The 20,714-nt window shown below is 35.5% G+C and overlaps 1 protein-coding gene across 5 annotated transcripts in view; it reads right to left on the bottom strand.

The window, feature by feature from the left end:
• The window catches only part of DPH6 (diphthamine biosynthesis 6), a 278,777-nt gene that overhangs the window by 126,676 nt on the left and 131,387 nt on the right, over positions 1 to 20,714 (bottom strand). The window contains exon 13 of one of the 5 annotated variants that reach the window (XR_009152601.1): positions 1,799 to 1,887. The exons of the other annotated variants lie outside the window; for them this stretch is intronic. The gene's annotated coding sequence lies outside the window, so the exon portion shown is untranslated. The remainder of the gene's footprint in view (positions 1 to 1,798; positions 1,888 to 20,714) is intronic. 5 annotated transcript variants of the gene reach the window in all.

The following is a 20,714-nucleotide window of genomic DNA, read 5'->3' as shown; positions in this document are numbered from 1 at the left end:
CATAATCACGGGAATGCTGCAATGGTTGTAAGTGTGAAAAATGGTCATAAATCACTTTTTTCAGTGTTGTTGTAACTTTAAACAGTCACTTAATGAACTGTTGTTAAGTCAAGAACTACATGTACTATCCTTCCACTTCCTTATATAATTGAATAGAATAGAATTTTTATTGGCCAAGTGTGACTGGACACAAAGGAATTTGTCTTGGTGCATATGCTCTCAGTGTACCTAAAAGAAAAGATACCTTCATCAAGGTACAACACTTACAACACTTAATGATAGTCATAGGATACAAATTTAACACTTAATGATACAACACTTAATGATAGTCATAGGCTACAAATAAGCAATCAGGAAACAATATCAGTATAAATCGTAAGGATACAAGCAGTAAAGTTACAGTCAGAAATGGAAGGAGATGGGCGATGGGAACAATGAGAAGATTAATAGTAGTGCAGACTTAATAAATAGTTTGACAGTGTTATAAACACCCAAAATCTCTGTTTAAGAAGATATGATTCCAGAAAGCCAAATCTATCTATTATGCTATTTATAATAGATAGATAGATATAATATAATAGGGGCTGGCTTAAATTAGTTTTATTGGGAAATTTTATCAATTTTAAACGGGGTTTTTAGTATGGAAATTCTTAATTTCAGGCTAATTTAAATAAGTTTTTTAATGGTATTTTAATCTTTATATTGTATTGTTTTATTTTGCCTGTACACCGCCCTGAGTCCTTCGGGAGAAGGGCGGTATAAAAATCAAATAAATAAATAAATAAATATTTTTGACTTGCCTGTTCTGGCCCGAGACCTGTGGAATCTGCTGTATAGTACCTTGGTCAATCATATTATTGCCTGGACAGATCTATCAGCAAGAAATCAAGTGGCTGCTTTTCTACTATCCCTTCTGTAATATCTAGGAAAATCTCACAGAAAAAGATGTGATGTGTGCTATGAAGCGGAAGTACGCTAGGCATTTTTTCAACAAAATTATCTTAGCAAAAATCAGATTCTTTGGTCACCTAATGAGAAGGAAGGACTCACTGGAGAAGAGCCTAATGCTGGGAAAGATTGAGGGCAAAAGAAGAAAGGGACGACAGAGAATGAGATGGTTGGATGGAGTCACTGAAGCAGTAGGCATGAGTTTAAATGGTTTCCGGAAGATGGTAGAGGACAGGAAGGCCTGGAGGAACGTTGTCCATGGGGTCGCAATGGGTCGGACACAACTTTGGCAAAGAAACATTTCTTTCATGCTCAAACTGAAACAGAGTCTCTTTCTTGAAAACTGATCTAATAAGAAGAAACTCAGTCAAAATGCAAAAAGAAATGTAAGGTCATGCACTTTTATTGCAAGTATCATGTACTATTTCCACAATAAGACACATATGTATCCAAGTGATTGGTTAGCTTCCATTTGGAGTATCAGATATCTTCCCTGTATATAGGAACAGTAAGTGAAGCAGAGCTCCAACTGATCAGAATGTCATGAGTCATGAGTCTATTTTTGGCCTATATCCAATTCATACACTATGGTAAATGTGTTAATCACATTGTTCGTTATATGAATAATATTAAGCTTTTAATTGTTAAGATTACAGTTGCAGGATAACCACACAGTGCTGAGGTATAGGAAATGTTTTCAAAGTTTCCTTCTCCCCACCTCCAATAACGCTTTCTGAACTGCTGTTAGTCCCAAGAAAGCAACATCTTACTTTGTGCATTTGTATTTTAAGCTTCCTTTAAAAAAAATCCTTAAAATACAAATGCACGCACATCAAATGCACACACGTACCTTGTCACAGTAGGCACGAAGGTGTGATGGAAAGACAGAGAACACAGTAGAAGAAGTCTAGTTAAGCATCTGGTCACAAGAAATCACAGCTTGAAGAATTCAATTGTGAAATATAAATGGGAGGAAGGGAGAGAAACTTTCAGAAGTATTCAGAAATATTCAGAAACTGTCAAATACACAGCTGCAAAGTTTTAGCAAAAGCAGAAACAGATGTAATATCTTTTACCCAAAAATACAAGTGTTTTTAGTCTTAGTTAATGAGGAACGAATCAAGTAAAGAAAGATAATTATCTTGAGTTAAGACATAAAATGAAACAAATCTTTGATGGAAACATTAACAATAAAGTTATCCAAAATACAATAAATGTGATTGTAAGATGGATGTAAATTTCTTCTGGTGTCAGGCTGAGGCAATTAATATACAGCCATTTTCATTCTGAGGAGACATATAAATCAAGAGATTGAAACAGAAGTCCATCTGTAATGTTGGCTATGATGAGCAAATTCACTTTATACAGAATCCTGCTTTAAATATTTCCTTATAGAAGGCAACTGATAATTATTGGTTTTGAGACCCTTTAGATTATTTTCTGACACTAGAATACTCATTCCAATATTTATTCATTGGAATAAATATTTGTGACATAAAGAGCACTTTTATTATGTATCAGTTGCATAATCTTTTAATAAGCTCCATGGCTTAGGACCCGGGTACTTACGAGACCGCCTGCTGTTACCCTATGCCTCCCACCGACCCGTACGCTCTCATAGAGAGGGTCTCCTCAGGGTGCCGTCCGCCAAACAGTGTCGGCTGGCGGCCCCCAGGAGTAGGGCCTTCTCTGTGGGAGCATCAACGCTCTGGAATGAACTTCCCCCTGGCCTACGTCAAGTGCCTGATCTTCGGACCTTCCGTCGTGAGCTAAAAACATACTTATTTATTCAAGCGGGACTGGCATAATAGTTGATTTTAAATTGGGGTTTTATTAATTTTTTTAAAAAAAATTTAAATTTAAATTTTGATTATCAGCCTTTTTTTGTAATTTGCTATTTTTTAATTTGGTTTTAATTGTACATATTCTGTGTTTTATCTTTGGCTGTACACCACCCTGAGTCCTTCGGGAGAAGGGCGGTATAAAAATTTGATAAATAAATAAATAAATAAATAAATACCTCAATGTCTCTAAAATGCATATTTATATGATCCTAATTTTATGAAGCAGAATGACAGGGGGCAATCAACAACTCTTGTTATTTTTCTCTGCTGCAAGTCCAGTGTCCCACTTCAGCAGGAAAAATCGTATTTTAGAAGAAATGGCAAGACAATGCTGAAATCTGACAGTGACGTAAATGCACCTCAAGTTTTCACTACTGATCCGCCTGGAACCACAGCATTCCTTAACTTAAAATTCCTTAAGCCTCTGCCTACAACTTCAGTGAAAGCAGCATTGGCATTTGAGCAGATCACATTTTTTTGTCATCATTAAAAAAAAAATATCAAAAAATTCAATAGGCCCTAAAAGCTAAATTCCTTGTGAAAAAAAGTCTAAATTATTTTATGATAAATAAAAATATACTTAATTTGAAAAAAAAAAACTATTTTGAGGCACATAGCCCACTATTAATGTGTATCTGCATCCGTTTATGTTTCATGCAGATGTTGAAACATGTACATTCTAGTTTATTACTAAAAAGAAATATTCTTAAATACAAATCCAGAAATTTCATCCTCAAACTATAAAGGCTTTCTCCCAACATTACTGAAAAAACATACTGTTGGTAAAGATACAATCAATTAAAAATTTAAAATATATATTGAGACTGCTATTCTGCAAAACTAAAAACTATGTCTATGTTACAAAAATAGCCTTAACAAACTTGAAAATAAAGTTGTTTTTTACTCCTAATGGCACAGCATTATTAGTTCCACATGTATCATGTTTTCAGATCAAGAGCCCAGAAAGATTTATTCATCCCGAATTATATGCCAAATTAATCTAGTTTTTAACTAGTCTGGATTCTTACAATTATAATATCATAAAAAAGACAGGACAATCAGTCTTTTTAATGGAAATTGAATGCAGAAACCCAATAGTTAAGAAATTCATCTTTTAAAAACCAGTCTCCCTATTAGCCTTTTTTTTACTGTATGTCTATATTAGCCCCTCAAATTACAAAAGTTCACCTGTCAGAAATGATCAGTGTTAGTGAACCACCAAAATTAATGTTTTGTCTGAAGAGTATGAAGATAGACAAATAAAAGAACATCCTGAAAAATCCACCAGTACTGAAATGACAAATAACATAACTCTGACCATTAGTTGCAATGTTGTTGGAAACTAGAAACTTCTAATAGGGTATCATCATTTTTAGGTGGTCTGCAGTGAATGGTATTCAACTGATGATAGTGGATCTTTTCTTCTTCCTACACAACTGTAAATAACTATTTCCTCTGCTGTGTGAATTCTACATGCCTATTTTCAGAGATGCCGCACCAGATAAATAACATTGTCATGTCTGTCTTGTCATGTCAACTACATGCTGATGATCCTTTCTGATCTGCAGTTTGGAAACACTATCAAGGTCAGGAGCAATCACTTAGAAAACCCCTTGTGACATACATGTATTTAATAATTTCTGCAGCAAGTGGGAAACAAATAATGTTGCAAATAAAAGAAAGATTTCTTTCACACAGGTTAGATTCACAATTTTCACAAAAAAAAGGCATGTTTCAGAAGGAAGGGGCATTTAAGGTCTCCAATGAAGCGAAAAGAATTTTATGAGCCTATATTAATTACAAATACTCTAACTAAAATTGCTTTCTCACACCTCTGTTCTGAGGTTTCATTTTGAAGCCAGATCTTACTATATGTTGGGCAAATGGCCACCTCTTTCAACTCCTCTGACCTGTGTGTGTGTGTGTGTGTGTGTGTGTGTGTGTGTGCAGAGACAGTGTGTGTATGAGAGAGAGACAGTGTGTGTGAGATAGAGAGAAAAAGAGAGAAAGGGAAAAAAAATGGTTACAAGGCATTTACAACTGATGCACATATCACAAAATTATTTCTGCCAAGCTTGCTCCATGACCTGCCCGTGGGACATGACGTGTTCTGAGATGCTCTATCAAACTGAATCTTTCCAGGACAATGCAAATTATGACCAATTCCATCATCCTGCATTATGCGCTTCATGCTAATCTTCCTAATGCAAGAGAATAGGGAGGGTTTGCTGTTCTGCTGAAGGGCATGTTGTCTGATTGAATGATGTTGAAAGAATGTTCACAATCCCCCCCCCCCTTCCCACACACACACACACACAATCTTATCACAGCTGTGGTACCTTTGCTTACAACTACCATGCTGTATTTCCTATTACAGACTTCCTGTTCAACGACATTAATTGGGAATCTATGTGGATGTAGTTTTTTAAAATACAATTAACAGTTATTTAAAAATTAAAAAATGAGAGTTCGGAATTAATTGTAAACTAATACAAATGCTGCCTGCTGATTTCTCCTAAGGTTGTAAGATGGGTTTGCAGATCTCCATGCCGTGAAAACATATCTTACTGTAGCTTTTGAAGAAATCGTATTAGTGATAGGATTCTGGCTTCCAGGCCTTTTGGGTTTTGGGTATTTTGCCACAGACTCAAAAGAAAGTCAACTTTTTTTTCTCAAAAGTTTCTGCAAAAGATAATTTTGGGATAATACCTCCACGAATCAGAAGGTGGCACTGTTACTGCACAAAAGAAATGGGTCAGATTTGATATTCTAATTTTATGTTCAAAAACCAACATTTTAGAGACGAGCATACTTTATTCTGTGACATTATTTACTTATAATGTTAAAACTTAAATACGAAACTATTTTCAGACGGAACTATGATTATGGCATTATTGGTTAGAGCTAGTTTTTGGATTGTTCTTGTCCAGATTACACTAAAAAAAATTTGCACAAAAGAACTCTACTATATTTTTTTTCAAATGATATTTATCATCAGGAGTATCATGACTTGCATTCTTTGAAATCATCTGAGATAAGAAGGAAGACAACTCTGGGATTTGAAGACTGAAATAATGTAATATTTGATTGAAAGCTTGCATATATTCCACTTAGCTATACTGTAAAAGAAGGCAGATTTGATGATTAAAAATGTTCCTTTGGAGGCAAAACCCTTTTTTGTTTTAAAGATTTTTTTTTTACTGGCTGAAATAGGCTGAAAGTTATAAAAAATGGATTTTGCAACATTATTTCATCTTTTTAATTAACTATATTATTTCAAAATATTTCTACTTTCTATGAATCTATGGATGCCAGATACTTATAAATGCTAAAATATAGACGCCCTCAGGTTTTTTGTCCTGAAGAAACATTTTCATCTACTAGCCAGTGTAACTGATGCTCAAATCTGCTCTTAGTGCTACAGTTTTATTTTCTCTGCAACTGCTGTTTCAAATCATAACACAACAGATGTTTTTGAAAGATAAAACATACATGTTCCCCCCTAAGTGAGCATTTATTTTCTTTTTTTTCACATAAAACACCAGATCAAAGATGAGCAACTTTTTTTTTAGCAGTTACATGGCGGTCTTGAAAGAAAACCTCACATAGTTGTTTTCATGTGTTACCGCATCTTTACACATGCCTAATAAATACAGAGCAGCCATTCACACTAGAGTATTAGTAAGAAGAGACAGAAAGATATTTAGCTTTTTTATTTTGTTCCTGGTGAGGCTCAAAGCCTCAAAGGTAAACGACTAACTGAACACCCTTTTAGAAAAGAATCGGGTACCCTCTGCAAATGCTGCAGCTTGTTGACATGAACCAGGGCAGGCAGACACCAATAATACATGAAGTGTGGTTCAGAGGCAATTAGGATCAGTTGTCAAGGCCAGGCCATTAATGAAAGAACATGTCAGAGGAGCTGGAGACTTCAATGGTTGAGGGCAAGAAGGCGATTTAGTGTGACAGATCGAGTCCTTCCAATGCGCTTCATGCTAATCTTCCTAATGCAAGAGAATAGGGAGGGTTTGCTGTTCTGCTGAAGGGCATGTTGTCTGATTGAATGATGTTGAAAGAATGTTCACAATCCCCCCCCCTTCCCACACACACACACACAATCTTATCACAGCTGTGGTACCTTTGCTTACAACTACCATGCTGTATTTCCTATTACAGACTTTCCTGTTCAACGACATTAATTGGGAATCTATGTGGATGTAGTTTTTTAAAATACAATTAACATTTATTTAAAAATTAAAAAATGAGAGTTCGGAATTAATTGTAAACTAATACAAATGCTGCCTGCTGATTTCTCCTAAGGTTGTAAGATGGGTTTGCGGATCTCCATGCCGTGAAAACATATCTTACTGTAGCTTTTGAAGAAATCGTATTAGTGATAGGATTCTGGCTTCCAGGCCTTTTGGGTTTTGGGTATTTTGCCACAGACTCAAAAGAAAGTCAACTTTTTTTTCTCAAAAGTTTCTGCAAAAGATAATTTTGGGATAATACCTCCACGAATCAGAAGGTGGCACTGTTACTGCACAAAAGAAATGGGTCAGATTTGATATTCTAATTTTATGTTCAAAAACCAACATTTTAGAGACGAGCATACTTTATTCTGTGACATTATTTACTTATAATGTTAAAACTTAAATACGAAACTATTTTCAGCCGGAACTATGATTATGGCATTATTGGTTAGAGCTAGTTTTTGGATTGTTCTTGTCCAGATTACACTAAAAAAAATTTGCACAAAAGAACTCTACTATATTTTTTTTCAAATGATATTTATCATCAGGAGTATCATGACTTGCATTCTTTGAAATCATCTGAGATAAGAAGGAAGACAACTCTGGGATTTGAAGACTGAAATAATGTAATATTTGATTGAAAGCTTGCATATATTCCACTTAGCTATACTGTAAAAGAAGGCAGATTTGATGATTAAAAATGTTCCTTTGGAGGCAAAACCCTTTTTTGTTTTAAAGATTTTTTTTTTTTACTGGCTGAAATAGGCTGAAAGTTATAAAAAATGGATTTTGCAACATTATTTCATCTTTTTAATTAACTATATTATTTCAAAATATTTCTACTTTCTATGAATCTATGGATGCCAGATACTTATAAATGCTAAAATATAGACGCCCTCAGGTTTTTTGTCCTGAAGAAACATTTTTATCTACTAGCCAGTGTAACTGATGCTCAAATCTGCTCTTAGTGCTACAGTTTTATTTTCTCTGCAACTGCTGTTTCAAATCATAACACAACAGATGTTTTTGAAAGATAAAACATACATGTTCCCCCCTAAGTGAGCATTTATTTTCTTTTTTTTCACATAAAACACCAGATCAAAGATGAGCAACTTTTTTTTTAGCAGTTACATGGCGGTCTTGAAAGAAAACCTCACATAGTTGTTTTCATGTGTTACCGCATCTTTACACATGCCTAATAAATACAGAGCAGCCATTCACACTAGAGTATTAGTAAGAAGAGACAGAAAGATATTTAGCTTTTTTATTTTGTTCCTGGTGAGGCTCAAAGCCTCAAAGGTAAACGACTAACTGAACACCCTTTTAGAAAAGAATCGGGTACCCTCTGCAAATGCTGCAGCTTGTTGACATGAACCAGGGCAGGCAGACACCAATAATACATGAAGTGTGGTTCAGAGGCAATTAGGATCAGTTGTCAAGGCCAGGCCATTAATGAAAGAACATGTCAGAGGAGCTGGAGACTTCAATGGTTGAGGGCAAGAAGGCGATTTAGTGTGACAGATCGAGTCCTTCCAATGTCCTCAGTGGTACATGCTAATACCAGCCTTAACAACCTTTTTGTGGCAGTGTATAATGTGACTAACATGGACTTTGATTCAGCAAAATGACTGCTGCCACTGTTAGTCTGTCTCATTCCAACAACAGTAAATGCACTGCTTCAAATAATTATCCACTTCCTTCGCTGTTCCCCACCCCCACACACACTTGTCTAATGCAGTGGGTTTTTATGCATGCCATACCGTTTATCTCTAGAAGGTCACACCACTTACCCTGCTGTTTTCTATTTGTTTATGTAGTGTTCATTCCATTTATAAATAGCTGAAATAATAAATAACTCCCTACCACTAACGTATGAGTAAAATTAAAGTAAGAACCCAGAACCAGTGGCTAAGCACAAAGGCAAATATAGGAAATCAGCACACGAAACATTATCCTTGTGTGTAAATTCCATGTGATGCGACACAAACATGGGAGAACACTGTTGGTCAGTGGCCACATATTTCCTGCTTCTCAGGGTTAAAGGCAGGAAGGAGAAAAAAGTAGTCTTTTAAAGGTTTGATTCCTTCCTTAGTAGTATTTTACATTCTTACTTAAGACAATCCACATTGAAATAAAAAAAAATTGTAGAGATATTTGCATTTGGGAAATGTATTTGATAAAGTATATGAAAATACTGTGGGGTCCCCCAGTTTTTAAAATATGTATTATGAAAAGTATATTGCACTGGATAATTAAATGCAACTGAAACATTTCTGGTTAAAATTGTATTAGCAACCCCATTGCTCTAAACAATTTAAGGGTATACAGTTACAAATATGAATAACTAACTATCCAGTTATTGTGTCTCACTTATGCTTTCTTACTTAGCTTATGCCAAATCTTAATTGCTAAAAATACATTGTAAGGCAGGAAGTAGGGATGAAGAACTATAAGTGCCATATGAACTTGGTTTATTGAAATGGCCACTCAATAGCAGGATGCATTCAAAAAATTTTCAAAGTAGACAAAGAGACAGACAGAGAGAGACAGAGAGAGAGAGAGAGGAGAGAGAGAGAGAGAGAGAGAGAGAGAGACAGAGACAGAGACAGAAACAGAGACACACAGAGAGAGAAGACAAGACTACTGCTTGATATTTCATTCTGTTCTTATTCTTTCTTTTTTCATACACCCGGTCAGATGATGTGGATCCACGCCTATCACTTTTATTACTTAGCGATGCCTGGAGTGACCTTTCTAGAGGCAATACTTAGTTATGACTGACAGGAAAGGCTGTTTCTGCTGTGATGAATTTGTTCCCCTCTGGATTTTTGTCACAATGCCCTGCCTTCTTCAGTTCCAACTCCCCCCCCCCCAATCCAACCCCATAATTTTTTCCCCTTTCTCATTTTTTTAAAAAATATGCACTTGGGGAAGTTTTTTGATTATCACCTTATGGACCAAATCAAACTGTCACATGAAACTGTTTGGAGTTGGAGGTAAGTGATGTAAAAATCCATCTCTTGGATAGGCCACTGTGCATAATGAATGAAGGCCGACATCTTAAAAAGACCCATCTTATTTAAAAAGATCAATCCAATCCATAAAAACCATAAAAAAAATTAAGTATTGCCTGTTACAATTTTCATATTCACTTCACTGAAGAACAAGTTTGCATTATATAAAATTCTCTTATGATACAAATAGGATATCCTAGAGTAAATTCACATACACCAGGGCTTCTCACCCCTGACAACTTTAAAATGTGTAGACCTCAACTCCCAGAATTCACCAGCCAATATGTTGGCTGTGGAATTACGTTAGTTGAAGTCCACACATTTTAAAATTGCCAAGGTTGAAAAACACTGATAGAGACTATAATTAGGAGATCAAAGAAAATGTTAAACTATAAACAAAGGCTGATTTCTAGTTCGTTTGGGGAAAGTAAGATCCTACTCTAACATTGGAATAATCTATAGATTTGTAATGAAACAAAAAGGTGGGACCATATGTGGCCCATTAATATAGGCCAATAATTTTAAATTGTTCCCAGAACTAACAGAATGGAATTTATGTAGGAGAGGAAAATAGAAAGAAGCGCTTAACAATTTGTGCAGGAGTAGACCATGATTACTCATCTGGTTTTCTGCTTAAGAAAACTCTACTACTACTACTACTACTACTACTACTACTACTACTAATAGTAATAGTAATAGTAATGATGATGATCAAGTTAAAATATTGTGGAATTTCTGAATACAAGTCTTGGCTCATAATACACCAGATTTAACTGTTGTTGAAAAGAGACAAGTGTGGATAATCAACGTGGCAATATCAGAAGATGGAGTAAATGACAAACAATTGGAGAAAATCATCAGTGTAACTAATTTTAACCTCTTCCCTTCTCTTATTTTTTTAAACTTTTGTATATACTGTTTTAGGAACACGGTGGCTCAGTGGCTAAGATGCTGAGCTTGTCGATTGAAAGGTTGGCAGTTCAGCAGCTTGAATCCCTAGTGCCGCGTAACAGCATGAGCTTCTGTTACTTGTCCCAGCTTCTGCCAACCTAGCAGTTTGAAAGCATGTAAAAAATGAAAATAAAAAATAAGGACCACCTTTGGTGAGAAGGTAACAGTGTTCCGTGTGCCTTTGGCAATTAGTCATACCGGCTTTGGCTTTGAAACGGAAATGAGCACTGCTCCCTAGAGTTGGGAACGACTAGCACATATGTGCAAGAGGAACCTTTATCTTTATATACTGTTTTATATTTTAACATTTTATTATCCTGCCAAGAGTCTCTCTTTGAGATATGGGCAATACAGAAATGTGATAGATGAATGAATGTAAATGAATGAATGAATGAAAATTGAAATCGAAAAGTTATGGCATAAACTGGCCATGGTGTCTGAGTGATTATTTACACCACTAGCACCATGGGTGCTATGCCCAAAAAATCTTGGACCACACTTTGAAAATGCACACATTCACAAAATTTCCATCTGTCAATTGGAAAAGGCTGCATGCCTAGATCCATACAATATGATATTCTAGGCTCTTGGGAAGAACTTGATGCATATGAAAATGAGCACTAGCTAAAGAATTGTCAGCTGGTGTTGTCACATTGTTTTGTATATACAGGTAGTCCTCGACTTATGATCACAATTGAGTCCAAAATGTTTGTTGCTAAGTGAGACATTTATTAAGTGAATTTTGTGCCATTTTACGACCTTTCTTTCCATAGTTGTTAAGTGAATCACTGCCATTGTTAAATTAATAACAAAGTTGTTAAATGAATCTGGCTTTCCCATTGACTTTGCTTGTCAAAAGATCGCAAAAGGAGATCATATGACTCCGGGACACTGCAATGGTCATAAATGTGAGTCAATTACCAAGCACCTGAATTTTAATCAGGTGACCATGGGAAGGCTGAAACGGTCATGTGAAAAACAGTCATAGGTCACTTTTTTGAGTGTCATCGTAACTTTGAACGGTCACTAAATAAGCTGTTGTAAGTCGAGGACTATCTGTAATAATAACAATGCCAAATCCAGTTGAAACATCTGCTTGACTATGCAACCAAACTTAATAATAATAAAACCAATTAAATATATATGCCATCCAATTCCTAGCAAAAAGATCACAGATCTTATTTTTAGGCAAATTTTACTTGTTCTCATATTTGGGGAATTTGTTACTTTTAAATGTACCCTATGACCATCATTTGTGTTGTAAATGTTGTACCTTGATGAAGATATTTTTTCTTTTATGTACACTGGGAACATATGCACCAAGACAAATTCCTTGTGTGTCCAATCACACTTGGCCAATAAATTCTATTCTATTCTATTCTATTCTATTCTATTCTATTCTATTCTATTCTATTCTATTCTATTCTATTCTATTCTATTCTATTCTATTCTAATGTGAATCAAGACACTTCTCAGTTTGATACTCTGCATGTTAAAATGCAGCTTCATTATCCAAATCTCTCCTTGCTGTATTTGCACTGAACTTGCAACTTTTATTATATATAACTACCTCAAATCATGTGCTATTTCTGTTTGATATAAAATATGCCCAGAAAACATAAGCAATATTATTCATTGTAATAATGACATAGGTACAATTATTTACTCTTGTAACCACATAGTTTCTAAAATGTATTCTGCCTCAAGAAAGTCAGGCTTAAAATAAAACTTTCTCATTTATTAATTCATGCTTTAATGATACACTGCCATACAGATATGGCAATAAATATAATTAAAAGTCTTGGGCTCAAATATCCTTGAATATCTAGATGGCAGTTACAATTCATAGAAAGCCTCCTATTTGAGTAAATGTGAACCTTATTTTAAAAATAGTTGTCTTAATGAGGCATCTTACTTTGTAATTATATTTTCTCAGAAAAATGAGTTTTCTTTAATAACAAATGAGTATTGCATAAGTAATTTTTTTCAAAATAGTATCCTCTGTAACAGAGGTCCCCAACCCCCAGGCTGTGGCCCACTATCAGGCTGTGGGCCATTCAGAATTGGTCTACGGAAGAGGCAGGTGAACGTGTGCACGCAGCTCCATTTGCGCAAGTAGTGAGTGCTTGCGCAGCTCCATTTGTGCGAGCAGCAGGTGCTCACATGCGAAGCTCCATTTATGCAAGCTTACATGTGTGCTTGCCACTCACACTGAACCATCCCCTCTCTCCCGTCGGTCCGCCAAGCTGGAAAGATTAGAGAGAGCTGCTCTGTAGCATTTGAGAATGAAGAAAAAGTAAGAAAAAATATATTTGTTAGTTTGAACTTTGAAGAAGCAGGATATGTGTTGTGTTGTGTTGTGTTGTGGAATAGAATAGAATAGAATAGAATAGAATAGAATAGAATAGAATAGAATAGAATAGAATAGAATAGAATAGAATAGAATAGAATAGAATAGAATATTTTGTGTGGTTATATATAGTCACACCAAGAATTTGTCTCTGTTACAGAAGCTCTCAGTATACATGCAAAGCAACAGAGTAATAATCATCATAATAATATCAACAAGGGTAGTAAAGGGTAGTAAAGAAGATAAGGATAATAATAATAATTCTACAGCCGCGAAACTTGGGTAAATGTAGATAGACATTAGACAGTACTGGAAGAATTAGTTGTTCAGCAGAGTGATGGCAGCAAACTGTCCCTGTTTCTAGTTGTTTTGGCATGCAAATGCCCTATAGTGACGTCCTGAGGGGACAAATTGAAACAGTTTATGTCCAGGATGTGAGATCTCTGAAGATATTTTCTCAGCCCTTCTTCTGATCTATGCAATATACAGGTCTTTCATGGAAGCCAGGATGGCTGCAATAGTTCTTTCTGCAGTCCTAACTATCCATTGGAATGTATACCTGTCTGCTTGGTTGCTGTACCAAACCAGACAGTTATAGAAGCACAATAATTCTTCTGCAAAATTGTATCAATAGCTCCTGGGTCTCAACTTTCTGAATTGACGCAGGAAGAACATTCTTTGTTGTGCCTTTTAAATAATGGTCCTAATGTTGGACATCCATTTCAATTTCTGGAAGATTATAGAACCCTAAAATTTGAAGGATATAGATATAGATCTTTGAAAAAACAACAACGAAGCACTAATGATCAGGCTGAAATTATACACATTACATAAGACCCAGCTGTAAAGACTAAGGAGAATGTTGTTGATGTTGTTAGTTGCGAAGTCGTGTCCGACCCATCGCGACCCCGTGGATAACATTCCTCCAGGCCTTCCTGTCCTCTACCATCCTCTGGAGTCCATTTAAACTCATGCCTACTACTTCAGTGACTCCATCGAGCCACCTCGTTCTCTGTCGTCCCCTTCTTCTTTTGCCCTCAATCTTTCCCAGCACTAGTTAGTCCTTCTTTCTCATTAGGTGGCCAAAGTATTTCAGTTTCATCTTCAGGATCTGGCCTTCTAAAAGAGTAGTCAGGGTTGATCTCCTCTAGAACTGACTTGTTTGTTCGCCTTGCAGTCCAAGGGACTCGCAGGAGTCTTCTCCAGCACTAGAGTTCAAAGGCCTCAATTCTTTGGCGCTCAGTCTTTCTTATGGTCCAACCTTCACAGCCATACATTGCAACTGGGAAAACCATAGCCTTGACTATACGCACTTTTGTTGGCAGGGTGATGTCTCTGCTTTTTAGTACGCTGTCTAGATTTGCTGTAGCTTTCCTCCCCAGGAGCAAGCGTCTTTTAATTTCTTGGCTGCAGTCCCCATCTGGGGATCTTGGAGCCCAGGAAAATAAAATCTGTCACTACCTCCATTTCTTCACCATCTATCTGCCAGGAATTGAGAGGGCCGGATGCCATGATTTTAGTTTTCTTAATGTTGAGTTTCAAGCCAACTTTTGCACTCTCCTCCTTCACCCGCATCAAGAGACTCTTTAGTTCCTCTTCGCTTTCTGCCATTAGAGTGGTATCATCTGCATATCTGAGGTTGTTGATATTTCTTCCGGCAATCTTAATTCCAATTTTTGATTCATCTAGCCCCGCCTTTCTCATGATGTGTTCTGCATATAAGTTAAATAGGCAGGGTGATAGTATACAGCCTTGCCGGACTCCTTTCCCAATTTTGAACCAATCAGTGGTTCCGTGTCCAGTTCTCACTGTGGCTTCTTGACCCGCATACAGGTTTCTCAAGAGACAAATAAGATGGTCTGGTACTCCCATCTCTTTAAGAACTTGCCACAATTTGTTGTGATCCACACAATCAAAGGCTTTAGCATAGTCAATGAAGCAGAAGTAGATGTTTTTCTGGAACTCCCTAGCTTTCTCCATGATCCAGCGTATGTTGGCAATTTGATCTCTAATTCCTCTGCCTCTACGAAATCCTGCCTGTACTTCTGGTAGTTCTCGATCCACATACTGCTGGAGCCTAGCTTGTAGGATTTTAAGCATAACCTTACTAGCATGTGAAATGAGTGCAATGGTGCAATAGTTTGAATATTCTTTGGCATTGCCTTTCTTTGGAATTGGAATGTAAACTGACCTTTTCCAATCCTGTGGCCATTGTTGAGTTTTCCAAATTTGCTGGCAAATTGGGTGTAGCACTTTTACTGCATCATCTTTTAAGATTTTGAATAGCTCAGCTGGAATGCTGTCTCCTCCACTAGCTTTGTTGTTGCTCAGATTTCCTAAGGCCCATTTGACTTCACATTCTAGGATGTCTGGCTCAAGGTTAGTGACCACCCCATCATGGTTATCAGGGATGTTAAGCTCATTCTTGTATAGTTCTTCTGTGTAATTTTGCCACCTCTTCTTAATCTCTTCTGCCTCTGTTAGGTCCCTGACATTTTGGTCCTTTATCATGCTCATCTTTGCATGAAATGTTCCCTTCATATCTCCAATTTTCTTGAATACATCTCTGGTCCTCCCTATGCTATTGTTTTCTTCTATTTCTTTGCACTGTTCATTTAAGAATGCATTCTTATCTCTTCTAGCTGTTCTCTGGAATTCTGCATTCAACTGGGTGTATCTTTCTCTTTCTCCCTTGCCTTTTGCTTCCCTTCTTTCCTCAGCTATTTGCAGAGCTTCCTCAGACAGCCATTTTGCTTTCTTGCATTTCTTTTTCTTTGGAATGGTTTTAGTTGCTACCTCTTGTACGATGTTGCGAACCTCCATAGTTCATCAGGCACCCTGTCTAGCAGATCTAATTCTTTAAATCTATTTGTCACCTCTACTGTATATTCATCAGGGATATGATTTAGTTCATACCTGAGTGGCCTGGTGCTTTTCCCTACTTTCTTTAGTTTAAGCCTAAATTTTGCAAGAAAAAGCTCATGATCTGAGCCACAGTTAGCTCCTGGTCTTGTTTTTACTTGTATAGAGCTTGTATATGTTTTTACTTGTATAGAGCTTCTCCATCTTTGGCTGCGGAGCACATAGTCAGTCTGATTTCTGTGTTGACCATCTGGTGATGTCCATGTGTAGAGTCGTCTCTTAGGTTGTTGGAAAAGAGTGTTTGCTATGACCATCGTATTGTCTTGATAGAATTCTATCACACAAATTCTTTTGTTATATAGTAAGTACAGATTTATTATATAATTGTATGTTATAATTCTTTTGGCCCTCCTTCAAGTCAGTTTTCACATTATATGCTCCTGTAAATCTCAGCTTTTCAGACATTAACCTTTATTCAAAACTTGGTTTACTTGGCAGGCATTTCATAAACACAACTTTGCAAAAACAGACTTGCTATTGCAAAAAAAAAATAATTTAGAACATTTTGTATTTATATACATACTCTGATTGAGAGGATTTTAAAGATTAATATACAATTGAGACCAGAGGTTTTGGGATTGAGAAGCAGTTGGGTAAAAGTCATGGAACTTAGTTTTTGTATATGATAACTGCAGCAATATTATTGTATATACAATGAAGGAAAGATTGGGCATTACTCATGATGGAGGAATGGTTGGCGAGATGATGGAACTTACTAAGATGACCAAATTCACTTCTTTGATTAGAGATAATACAGTGTATTAGGGCTCCTTGGTGTTTTCTGAGCTTGGTTGTTTTCTTGCAGATATTTCATTGCCCAAACTTTCCCTTTATTAATATCTACATTAATTACTAACTGGTAACCCCTTATGGTTAAAAAAAGTATGATTTGTAGTTTTTATGATTAGATAGGATAGACAGAAAAAGAGTCATGTTATAACCATACAGTAAGAGGTGAATTTGTGCTTAGAACTGCTATAAAAAAGATCAGAAGCCACATCTTTGTACCTTTTCTATTTTTCTATTATTATTTTTCTTTCTTGTACTTTTAGCATTTAATTTTTTTCTTTATATGAATTGGTATTAGTTTTTTCCTTCATATTTAATTTTTAAATAAAATTATATATAAACAAGGGAAAAAAACATTTCTACCCATAAATTATGAAAGAGAAGCAAGCACAAACTTTTACCAGGCATGAAACATATAAAATTGCATGTATTGCATGAAATCTTCTTGTATCTTATGTTACCTAACTTTTCTCCACCAAATAGATCTCAGGCAAAAACTGTAATACCATGAAAATAAGACATTCCCTGATAATAACCCCAAATGGGCTTTTAAGCGCATGCGCTAAAATAAGCCTCCCCCCAAAAATAAACCCTCCTCGAAAATATTTGAACGCAGAGCTGGAAATCAGGTAAGATGGCAAGAGGAGCCCCATCTTTCTCCACGCCTCCCAAAATAATAAGCTTTCCCCTGAAAATAAGCCCCCCCAAAAATATTTGAACACTGAGCTGGAAATCAGGTAAGATGGTAAGAAGAGCCCCATCTTGCTCCATGTGCCCCAAAATAATAAGACCTCCCTGAAAATAAGGCCAAGTGCTTATTTCGGGGTTCAAAAAAATATAAGACAGAGTCTTATTTTTGGAGAAACACGGTAGATTCATAGCCAAGACCAAAACAATGTTTTAAATATAGTTAGCCATATATTTACATGTGGACAGAAATAGTTTTTCTGCTCATCTAGAGATGTTTACAGGTGATAGTCTGTCATATGTACTTGAATGAAAATCTGGGTATGTATAAAAATACATCTGGGTATGAAAATTACTACAATTCTTCCACACCAGAGGAAACAGGTTAAAAACATTACACATATACACAGTGATGTTTGCTTTCTCTTATTCTAAAATATGCTGTTTCCCAAGTAGCCAATTTTTCATAAGCCCAATTACTTGTAATCTTTTTCTCCCACTATCAAGAATATCATTTGTTTCTTTATTGTAGTAGATAAAACATCCTTTCATTGTTTCAGATCACAAGCTGTGCAGATACTACCCACTGTTCTTGCCTCCAGCACTTCACATTATTGGTGTATTATTTCATGCATGCCCTACTCTTTTATCAATTGCTTTTGAAGTAATGTTAATAGACTAGAAAATTGAGACATTTATGAAGTATAGGCAGTGTTTATGAAAAAATCCATAAAATATGACACAGGCAAGACAAGATAAAAGCAGCATTTTAATAGATTATGGCAAAGGGATTCTGTCACAAGTTGACAACTGACTCCTCCGAGATTGCTAATTTTTATGGGATTAATTTTGTGGTATTAAGAAAGAAGCTAAATGTCCTAATTAACCTGTAAATAGCGTACACACGAAATTAAACCTTGTGGCTTCTTGTTAGTTTTTTGGCTTCAGCAAGTTAGGCAGAATGATTGCAAATGGATATAAGATAGTATTGGAGGTAAGCATTCTGCATGGAGTTAACTAAAAATCTCATTCAAATTTAAATATATTAGCACTAGTACGTAAGTGGTGAAAATTTGCAAAATGCAGTTTACATGTTCTGCTTGTGTAAGCAGTAATTCCCAATTAATGTGAATGGGCCCTTAAATGACCCAGTAACCATCAGTACAAAGGAATTAAATGAAAATCCCATAATTAGGCTCCTTTCCATCACCCTGCCCCAAAATCCCTATACCTATTGCCAACATTTGAAAGAGCACCTTGCCACACTCAGGTTTGGTTATGGTCTGGTAAATTATGAAGCATGAACCACAGAACCTATTTCTAGCAGCTGAGAGAGAAACGTGGTATCAAATTGAATTGTTGGTAGGGATTGCTTGTTTCATTCCAGCAAAGTACTAAGTGAATTTAGTGTCCAGATTTCATCCTTATGCAACAGAATTTTAGCAACTGTTTTAACATCTTCTCTCCTGTCTGCATACTTGTATAAAAAAGAAGCACAAATGGCAAAGGAACTATCGGGACTATTTTTTAACAATTTTTTTTATCCTGAATAAGTAACTTCAACTTATTATTTACAGGAGAAAAACTACATATGAAAGAGATTAATTTCACTGCCTCAAAATCTAGAGAAGGAACAACAGACATTAATGTTCTGCTGAGAGGCTGAAATTTTATTGAAGGCAAATTTCTATTAAACGTATAATAATAAAGATTTTTTCAGAAATATTCTTCCTAAACTTCATATCAAAAACGATTAAATTTTTAGATGTTGATCTAGATTATAATTATAGCCATGGCTATATTTTAAACTATCAATGGATTACAGACTTGCTTAAGTTATACTGAGTGATATAAGGATATACACATTGTCTGTGGAAAGAAAGGTATGTGCAAACAAAGTGTTTCAACAAGTAATATGGAACATTATTCTAAACCCCCCCCCCCAATTTTTCTTGTCTTACACAATGTGTTGTATGATATTCAATAAAACTCTGGGATGAATGCACCTGTGGTTTGACAAGAGAGCATCTTTCATTCTACAGTATATGAATTAGATTCATATACTGTTTCCTTTGGGAGTAGAAAGCAATTTTTTGTACATTTTAAATTGTAGCATTTATGAATTCTCCCTGCTATTTTAGTGTCAGAATTCAATTTTGATGTAAGAATAATATTCAAGTACAATGCCTGCTAAAGAAAGGTATTTTCTGCTTGGTTGCCTTTAAAAACTGTCCATGCTCCATATACAATTTGAAGTCAACTTCATTTTATTCCAGCCAAAACAACTTTGCTTTTCCACCTCCAAAAAATAAAAAAAAATCATTTTTGGCAATATTCAGAAATAAAGTGAAAAAAAACCACCAACATAGAAAAAATAGAAATGAATTTATTGCGAGTTCAAGATATATGAAACTTACTGACAATATTCACAGTATTTATGACAGAGTGCTTAATCTTAAACTGGCAAATATTCATATTATTTATTCTGGTATAGCAAATAGTTTTTGGGGGCGATAGCTAACAAATAATACCACCTTCCACACGAACTTTCTTTTTCTCCAGGACTATTTATCTGTTCCCACTTAATATAATGAATATATCTGATAATGATAATTGTTACTTTCTTAGCCTAGAATACAACCTAAGGCACAAATTATTTACTTTATAAGTGCCATATAGAAGTGCCATAAAGACTTCAGTGTGTTAAAAACAGCATATAAGAATTATGAATTTTAAAATAAAAAATAGAATTTAAAAGAAAGAAAAATTGAGGGAACAACCCAATTTAGCCCTACTATGGGAATAATTTCTAAGAATGCAAATTAAAAAAACTAGAATAATTATTTTCACAGAGATTGTTACATTCACAAAACAGGCATTACATTTCATAATTACTCTGTACTACGATATCTTTTTCTTGCTTTCCCAATTTCTTTATAAACTTGAGCATTTATATATT

The sequence above is a fragment of the Ahaetulla prasina genome, chromosome 1 (assembly GCF_028640845.1).
Source record: "Ahaetulla prasina isolate Xishuangbanna chromosome 1, ASM2864084v1, whole genome shotgun sequence".
In the NCBI taxonomy this organism is placed as follows: Eukaryota; Metazoa; Chordata; class Lepidosauria; order Squamata; family Colubridae; genus Ahaetulla; species Ahaetulla prasina.
Note: the sequence above shows the minus strand (reverse complement) of the source record. Positions and strands in the feature narration are given on the sequence as shown.